Source organism: Salvia splendens, chromosome 15 (assembly GCF_004379255.2).
Source record: "Salvia splendens isolate huo1 chromosome 15, SspV2, whole genome shotgun sequence".
Lineage (NCBI taxonomy): Eukaryota > Viridiplantae > Streptophyta > Magnoliopsida > Lamiales > Lamiaceae > Salvia > Salvia splendens.
Window position 1 is genome coordinate 28,586,288 of NC_056046.1, and position 9,193 is coordinate 28,595,480.

Sequence of the window (9,193 nt, forward strand, 5' to 3'; positions counted from 1 at the left end):
GAAAGATGGAAGGTCTCCATGAAGAAAGGAAATGGCCGAGAAGGGGAGAAGGAAGGAAATGGTGTTGGGCTTGTTCCACATTCTTAGGAAAAGTATTGGGCTCCAATTAATTTAAGTGGTGTTGGGCTCAATTTAATTGGAAGCCCAAGTTAATATAATATTCAAATTGTTATTTCTTTTGATTGCTATGGCCCAAGGCCATTTTATGTACTTATTGGACTCTAATTTAATTTGAGAAGCCCAAGTAAATACATACTTTATTTTTCCCATATTTTCCTTCGTTAATTAAAATTCACGGGTCTTTATATAATTTTTGGTTATCTCGTTCTTCACAACCAAAATTAAAGTACGTTTAACGGCATAGTTTATATTTGGTATTGTTCCAAATATACTATCCCTTCAACCATTCCTCGATTTACGCGCGCCATTATCCATAGATAGAAAAATATATTCCTTTCCACGTATTTCAGTCGTCTTGCTAAAAATAGCAATTTCGTCGTCATTCTTTCAACGAGACCTTCAACATGTCTCCCATCGTTCATAATTAAATAAAATAAGCACGTTTCTTTTTTTTCACATGAAACACATAAACCATACGATTTCCCAAATCACATTTATCGAGAAGCATAGTATTCGAAATAAGTTTATCAATTATTTCGTTTCATAAATTAGATTCGTACTTAAAAGTACGGGTGTTACATTCTATCCACCTTAACAGAAATTTCGTCCCGAAATTTACTCATTTCTAACGAACAACTCTGGGTATTTCTCTTTCATATTATCCTCGAGTTCCCAAGTAGCCTCCTCGTGGCCATGGTGTTTCCAAAGTACTTTCACGAACGCGATCGATTTATTCCTCAACTCTTGCACTTTCCTGTCCATATTAGCTTCGGGCTTCTCCTCATAACTCAAGTCGGGATTCAAAATCATTTCCTCTTGATGAACCACGTGTTTGGGATCGAACACGTACTTTCTTAATTGTGACACATGGAAGACATTATGCACAGTCCCAAAACTCGGTGGTAGTGCCAACCTATACGCTACGGGTCCCACATTCTCAAGAATTTCATAAGGCCCTACGTATCGTGGCTTCAACTTCCCCTTTACACCAAACCTCGTTATCCCCTTCGACGGAGATACTTTCAAGAACACCTTATCTCTCGTATTGAACTGTAAATCTGTACGCCGGACATCAGCATACGACTTCTGTCGGTCTTGAGCTTCTTTTATCCTTTGTCGAATTTGTCGCACAATCTCAATCATCTCCTCGACCGAATCTGGCCCGAGTACTCTTCTTTCACCAACCTCATCCCAGTAGAGTGGTGATCTACACTTCCTCCCATACAATGCTTCATATGGGGCCATATTTATTGTCGCCTGGAAACTATTGTTATAGGCAAACTCGATCAACGCTAGTACAACTTCCCAATTTTCTCCTCTGTCGAGAACCACGGCTCTCAACATGTCCTCGAGAGTTTGAATAGTTCTCTCAGACTGTCCATCGGTTTGTGGATGGAAAGCAGTACTAAAATTTAATCGAGTACCAAGCTCTCGTTGTAGACTTATCCAAAACCTTGAAGTGAACCTTGTATCTCGGTCTGACGTGATTGTTACTGGCACCCCATGTAGTCGAATGATTTCTTTCACATAAATCCGGGCCAGTTTGTCGGATCCATGAGTTATAGGGATAGGTATAAAATGTGCACTCTTGGTGAGGCGGTCTATGATTACCCAAATGGTTGTATTCCCTTGCCGGGTCTTTGGTAATCCCGTCACAAAATCCATGGCGATATGTTCCCATTTCCACTCCGGGATTTCCAACGGTTGCAGTTTCCCATAGGGTCGTTGATGTAAAGCTTTTACTTGTTGACACGCCAAACATCTTTCCACAAACGAAGCTATGTCCCTCTTCATTCCATCCCACCAGAATGATCCCTTCAAGTCCTGGTACATCTTCGTACTTCCAGGATGAGCGGTGTATGGAGTCTCGTGTGCCTCGGTCAAAATTTCATTTCGAAGTCCTTCGTCGTCTGGCACACAAAGTCTCCCTTCATAAGTGAGAGCATTATCAACCTCCTCTCGAAATTTCTCTTGCTCGCCCTTCCTCACCTTCAGTCGAGCCTTCTCTAAATTTTCATCATTTCGTTGTCCTTCTATTATCCTTGTTCGCAGATCGGATACCACTACCAAGGTGGCGATCTTTCCTTTCACGGTCTCCGGAGCTCTCACTACTTCCAATCGCATTTTGCTGAATTCGCGAATCAACTCCACTTCTTGAGTGAGAAAGGTAGTCAACTGCGGTAGAGCTTTCCGGCTCAAAGCATCTGCCACTACGTTTACTTTGCCCGGATGATAGTTAATGCCACAGTCATAATCCTTGACTAGCTCGAGCCATCTGCGTTGCCTCATATTCAAGTCTTTCTGTTCAAAGAAGTATTTCAGGCTCTTGTGGTTGGTAAAAATCTCACACCGAACTCCATAGAGATGGTGCCTCCAAATCTTCAATGCGTGCACAACGGCCGCTAATTCCAGGTCATGAGTAGGGTAGTTCAGCTCGTGTGGCCTCAATTGACGCGAAGCATAGGCAATCACCTTACCGTTCTGCATCAAAACACACCCCAGTCCAACCTTTGATGCATCCGTGTAAACCACATAGTCTACTCCCGGTTCCGGCATGATTAGAATAGGTGCGGTGGTCAACTTCTCTTTCAACAACTGGAAACTAGCCTCACACTCCGGTGTCCAATTGACCTTGGTCCCCTTCTTCAGTTGTTGAGTCATCGGCCTTGCGATTTTAGAAAATCCTTCAATAAATCTCCGGTAGTATCCTGCGAGTCCAAGGAAACTCTGAATCTCGTTTGGGGTCTTTGGCGCCTTCCACTGTTGTACGGCCTCCACCTTTGCAGGGTCGACTCGAATCCCTTTGGCCGTCACAATATTCCCCAGAAAGTTTACTTCCTTTAGCCAGAAATCACACTTACTGAACTTGGTGTACAGCTTCTCCGTTCTTAGTGTCTCTAGAGTGATCCTTAGATGTTCCTCATGTTCTTTTTCATCCTTCGAGTAAACCAGCACATCATCTATGAATACCAGGACGAACTTGTCCAAGTATGGATGGAATACTCGATTCATTAAATCCATAAATACTGCCGGTGCATTTGTCAGCCCAAACGGCATTACTACAAACTCATAATGCCCATACCTTGTTCGGAATGCCGTCTTGGTATGTCTTCCCTTCGTACCCTCAACTGATGATATCCTGACCTTAAATCCATTTTCGAAAATTCTCCTGCTCCCCTGAGTTGGTCGAACAGGTCATCTATTCTCGGCAGAGGATATTTGTTCTTGAGGGTCAATTTGTTCAATTCCCGATAATCTATGCACATTCTCAGTGTCCTGTCTTTCTTCTTCACAAACAGCACTGGTGCTCCCCATGGCGATACACTCGGTCGGATAAAACCCAAGTCCAGTAGTTCTTGTAGCTGGATTTTGAGTTCTTCCAACTCCTTCGGTGCCATCCTATAAGGTGCTTTCGATACAAGTGCGGCTCCTGGTTCCAGATCGATAGTAAACTCCAACTGTTGGTCAGGCGGAGGGCCTGGCAAAGCATCAGGAAATACGTCGGGAAACTCACGTACTACCGCCACATCTTCAACTTTCATTTCTTTCTTGTCATATCCTTGTAGATAAACGAAATAGGCAGGACGCCCATTTCTAATCATCGTAGTTGATTGAAGTGCCGATATCACACAAGTCCGCTGATTCATCGGAATCCCGTGGAAAGTAGAGGGCTCCTTCCCCGGGGTTTGTAACGAGATTTGTCTCTCTTGGCATCGAATAGTGGCATAGTTTTCAGCTAGCCAGTCCATCCCCAGAATAATGTCAACGTTTTCCATTGGCATAATATGTAGGTTATGAGCCACTAAGTTAAGTTCTCCCATCATAAATTCTATGTTCGAGCAAGATTGTGAAAGGTCTATAAGGCCTCCTACCGGTGAGTTCACGTTCATCTTATGTTCAAGTTCATCAACAGGAAGTCTTAAAGCATTCACGCAGGAGTGCGATATAAAGGAGTGCGACGTACCCGTATCAAACAGAACAACAACAGGCATGTCAAGTAGTGTTCCCATACCTGCCAGATTATCTTGTTTTGGATCTCCCTGTGGGGCTTTAGCCTGCTTGCGTCCCAAAGCATAGGCCCTAGCTTGAGTGGGATATGGTTGGCGACGCTGCTGCGGCTGCTGAGGTGGTGTAGGATTCCCTCGAGGCCCGTTTGGTGTTCCCCCAACTCCAGCGTTACCGTTGTTCGGGCACTCCTTGGCAAAGTGTCCAACTCCTCCACACTTATAGCATACATTCGTCCCGACTCTGCACTCCCCTATGTGGTTCTTCTGGCACTTGGCGCAGGGAGGTGCTCTCTGACGGTACTCTTCACTTTGGTATGGAGTAGCTTGCTTCCCTTTTCCCCGGGCAGAGTTTACCCTGGAACCTCTTGTTGTCAAAGGGTTCGCGGTTCCCGTCCCACTTTCTCTTGTCTCGGAAATTCTGCTGTGGGGTCGGCGGTGTTGGAGTAGTAGGTGTAATTGTCTTTTCCCGTGGCATTGCTTCCTCCACGTCCAATGCACGAGACAACGACTCGGCATACGAGAGCCTTCCACGGCATGTCAAAGCCATCCTGATTTCGTGCCTCAGACCGGCACAGAACTTTTCTGCTATCTTCTCGTCAGTATTTACCTGCTCCGGTGCGTATCGAGACATGTCACATAGGGCACGGTCATATTCTGTCACTGTCTTCCGCCCTTGCTTCAAGTTATAGAATTCGGCCTCCTTTGCCTTGCGGTAGCTCCTTGGAATGTATTTGTCATACAGTTCCTCCTTAAAGTCTTCCCACGTCAGGGTGTCTAATTGCTCTTGCGTCATTGTCCGCTGCTTAGTCTCCCACCAAAATTCGGCGGACCCGGTAAGCTGGTAGGTCACGCATGACAGGCGCTCCTGGTCGGTACATCTTAAGAACTTAAAGATGCGTTATATGGCCCGAATCCAGGTCTCGGCCTTGGTTGGATCTCCCATTCCATCGAACACGGGAGGACGTTCCTTTCGAAACTCCTTCTCGATGTTCCGTTCCGGTTGTGGCGGTAGTGGAGGTGGTGGTGGTGGTTGTCCTTCAGGACCCACACTGCTTTGGGTCTCGTTGCTTGCCTCATTCTCGTGGTGAACGGCTGTACGTCGGGGAGGCATTCTGTTCAACACAAGCATTAGTACCAAAAGTCCGATTTTACCATCACCACACCACACCACACAACCATTCCAAAAGTGATTTCACAAACTTTCTCATTCATAACAAGGTAAAACGAACACAACGATAAAACAACGGGAAACTTTATTAACTTAAAACCAAACAAGTACGTGTTTCCACAAGGTCTTTGCAACAAAAAAAGGAAAACAAAACGGCAAAAGAAAACGTTACATAGTTCGTCAAAACAAAACATTCAAAGCTAGCAAAATAGTAAAAGGAACACTACTCCTCGGGAGCTCTCTCATAATTCGCCCCTTCCTCACTTTCAACCTCAACCTCCCTTCCAAGGGGCTCTTCTTCGAGGTCATCCTCATCCTCCATAGGATCCTCCTCCTCTTCCTCATCGTTCTCCCTCACATAAGTAGCGACGTCGATATGCTTATCGACCACAAGAACTTCCGTCGCGGGAGGTGCGGAGGTGCGCATCCCAAGCCTCCTCCTCTTGGGGAAGTTTGGTTGCGGCGTCTCACCCTCGTACCGACCCCCGCTGTAGGGGCTGCGACTCGATGAGGATGCCTCCTTCCTAGGTGGGGCATAGGGTGGCGGTCCGTCACGAGCATCGACCAGGGTTTCCAAGAGGACCTTCACAAAACCATGCATGTCTCCTTGCATACTATAGTCGGGGAGCTTATGCCAAATGTATGACCGTGAAGCCTCGTCGGCCCACCTATTCCAAGGCGCCGGTAGTCCATCAATCAACCTCTTAATCCCCTCATAGTGCCTCACTCCACAGCCATGAGCATCCCGTCATAGTGTCAAGTAGTCTGCGACATAAGATATCAAAGGGGCACTCTCGTTCCTCTCGAACCCGCGATACATTTCCACCGCCCGTAGTCCATTCTTGACGTACCTCCCCCTTAGCGGTGCGTGGATCATGATCGCCATCTACATGAAAGTAAGTTCCCTTAGCAACCAGTCGCAGAAAAAGAATAAAGCAAGGTAGAGAAAGATAAAACGCGTAGAGAACGTCATACGTGCTACCGTGCATATACCTGTCGATTTCCATAAGGAAAAGTCATAACAATTCTTTTTTTTTTGGTATCATCTAAGGATAGATGTTTCGTATTTTAGAACGTAGCAATCTGCAATTTCATCGATCTTTCGATCTAGCGTTAGCCGCGCTTCACAAGGTTATCCTTATCTCGTCATCTCATCATCCCTTGGAATTCGCATCCCATTCGTTCCATCAATATGTGTATCGTCATCAAACGAAGAAATTCGCATAATAGATTAGCCTACCTTTAAGGCCTCTGAATTCTACATCACAAACATATTCCATTCATCATCACATCCAACGTGCCTTATTAAAAACATTTTACCTTCTTTCTTGTTGAGCGCGGCGAGACAGAATGTTGAGCCTTCAATGAATACTCTTTTAGTCTAGCGAAACGAGTCTAGACTAGATTGAATAAACGACTCTCGGTCCAGAGCGGAAGGAAAAACCTCGCTCTGATACCATTCTGTCACGACCGCACTTCCTAATGATAGAAAGCACGGTGGATCGCGACTAGTGGGGGAATTAAGAAGCGGGGAAGAAGGGGGAAAACAATCAAGGGGTACAACATGTAGATCAAAAGGCAAAATTCCATTATCAATTCAAAGTTTCAAATCCCGAAAGTACATAACATGAATGACATAGTTTGACAATCCAAAGGAAATAAAAGAAATTCTTAAAACGTAGAGTAGCGGAAGCAATTGAGAGTTTGGCTACTACTATGTATGAAGACACAATAGTAACCGGTTCTGGAATCATTGCTCAACATCCTCCGCCTCCCGTCCTTGCTCAACCTGCACATAGGGAAAACATATGCAGGGGCTGAGTACTTGATGCACCCAGTGAACTCATGCCCGAAATACATTTATCGCTTAAGTTATGTCAAGCCATCATTGAGTGAAAGTCGGATTTTACTTTAAAAGGCCGAGAAACACTAAAATCATTCATTAAAATAGTGTCCGCGCGGACAAACATCATCATCCATCATATACCATATCTGAACCATCATGTGAAACGAGAATGTGGCCACAATCTCGATCACTGGACCGGCCGACCTAGAGGACGGCTCACGATCCCCATCAGTGCACTAGTAGACAATCAGATAGGCAATTCAAAACATAAAATACGGCATGACATACTATTTAAAACCTCCCTTATTTCACCATAAACATATCAATTTCAAATAAAAAGATTTGAGTAATAAAGCCCACCTCAAAAGCTTAGGAATTCCGTAAAAAGTTCCTCGTTCCGACTTTTAGCGTGCGTGCGAACAACCTTTTCGGAAAACACATAACATTTAGAATGCATGCACTCCAATTAAAATCTTTTAATTCTCTTTCTCAGTTTTCGTGCATTTTCGATTATTCGTCGGCCGCCCAAGGCGTCGCGGGCGACGCCGGTCGGCCGTTTACGCTTATTGACTCCTCATAATTTTCCTCCATGATATAGGATTTAATCCCAAAATTTTGATTAAGCGCTTAACTCACTTTCACCAATTTCTTTCCTTTAATTATTTCGGACTTGACATAATTTATTCATCCTTGGCATTAATCAAGAATTAATTAAGTAACTCCCCATAATTAATTATTGGCCAAAAGATTTATTCCACTAGCCCAAAACATTTTATATTCGAGTCCAACTTAATTATCCGACAACCCACCTTATTTCTCCATTTTTTTTAATGAGGCCCAACTAAAAAAAATAAAATAAAACATCTATCAATTTATTTAGCCCCATTTCTAAAGCAAAGGCCCAAATATAATTCAAGCCCAAGACTCCCTTATTTCTCCATATTCCCCCACGCCTATTTCCTTCTCTACTTCTTCTTCCCTTTTTCTCTCTTCTGCCCGACTCTCTCTCTCTGTCTGTCGACTGCAACCACGAGCAGCCGCCCCTGCCGTGAAAGCAACGACGCCGCCGCTGAAGTCGCCTGCCGTCTCTGCTGAAGTCGCCCGCCGTCGCAGCTGAAGTCGCCGGGAGCTGGAGTCGTCGCCGTCACCGTGACGCTGCTGCTGCCGCGACGCCGTTGCTGCCACGACGCCACCGCTGCTGTCACGGGGAAGAGGAGCTACTGCCGTCGCGCCGGGAGCCGTTGTTCGCACCTGGGAACGTCGAGCGCGGCTGTCCGCCGCTGCCCGTCGCCGGCGGCGGCTTCCCCTTCTCCGAAACCACCCCGAACGACCCCGATTCAACCCGCAACACACGTTATTATTATAAAGTTAAGTTCTTTCGTAGTGTTGATTACAAACGGCGATCTTTGATTTGTTTTACAAGTTGAGTTGGTTGGGTGATTATGGAAAAGTTATGGAATGATTTATGGAACAACATGTATGTATAACTACTTATCTAAATCATGCTTTAGGAATTGAGAAGGGAATATACCTCCAAAATGGTGGGTGAGCAAAATGGTAGCAAGGTCTTCCTTTCTCTCTCTCTCGGCTCCTCTATCTCTCGGCCTCTCTCTCAAATTCTTTGTTTGAAGTGTAATGTGTATTGTGTTAGAGAAGTGAAGAGATTGTTATGTTTAAATGGTGTGCCCTTTGGTTGTAAGAGTAAATGAGAGAGGTGGAAGGTTGGAAAGATGGAAGGTCTCCATGAAGAAAGGAAATGGCCGAGAAGGGGAGAAGGAAGGAAATGGTGTTGGGCTTGTTCCACATTCTTGGGAAAAGTATTGGGCTCCAATTAATTTAAGTGGTGTTGGGCTCAATTTAATTGGAAGCCCAAGTTAATATAATATTCAAATTGTTAGTTCTTTTGATTGCTATGGCCCAAGGCCATTTTATGTACTTATTGGACTCTAATTTAATTTGAGAAGCCCAAGTAAATACATACTTTATTTTTCCCATATTTTCCTTCGTTAATTAAAATTCACGGGTCTTTATATAATTTTTGGTTATCTCATT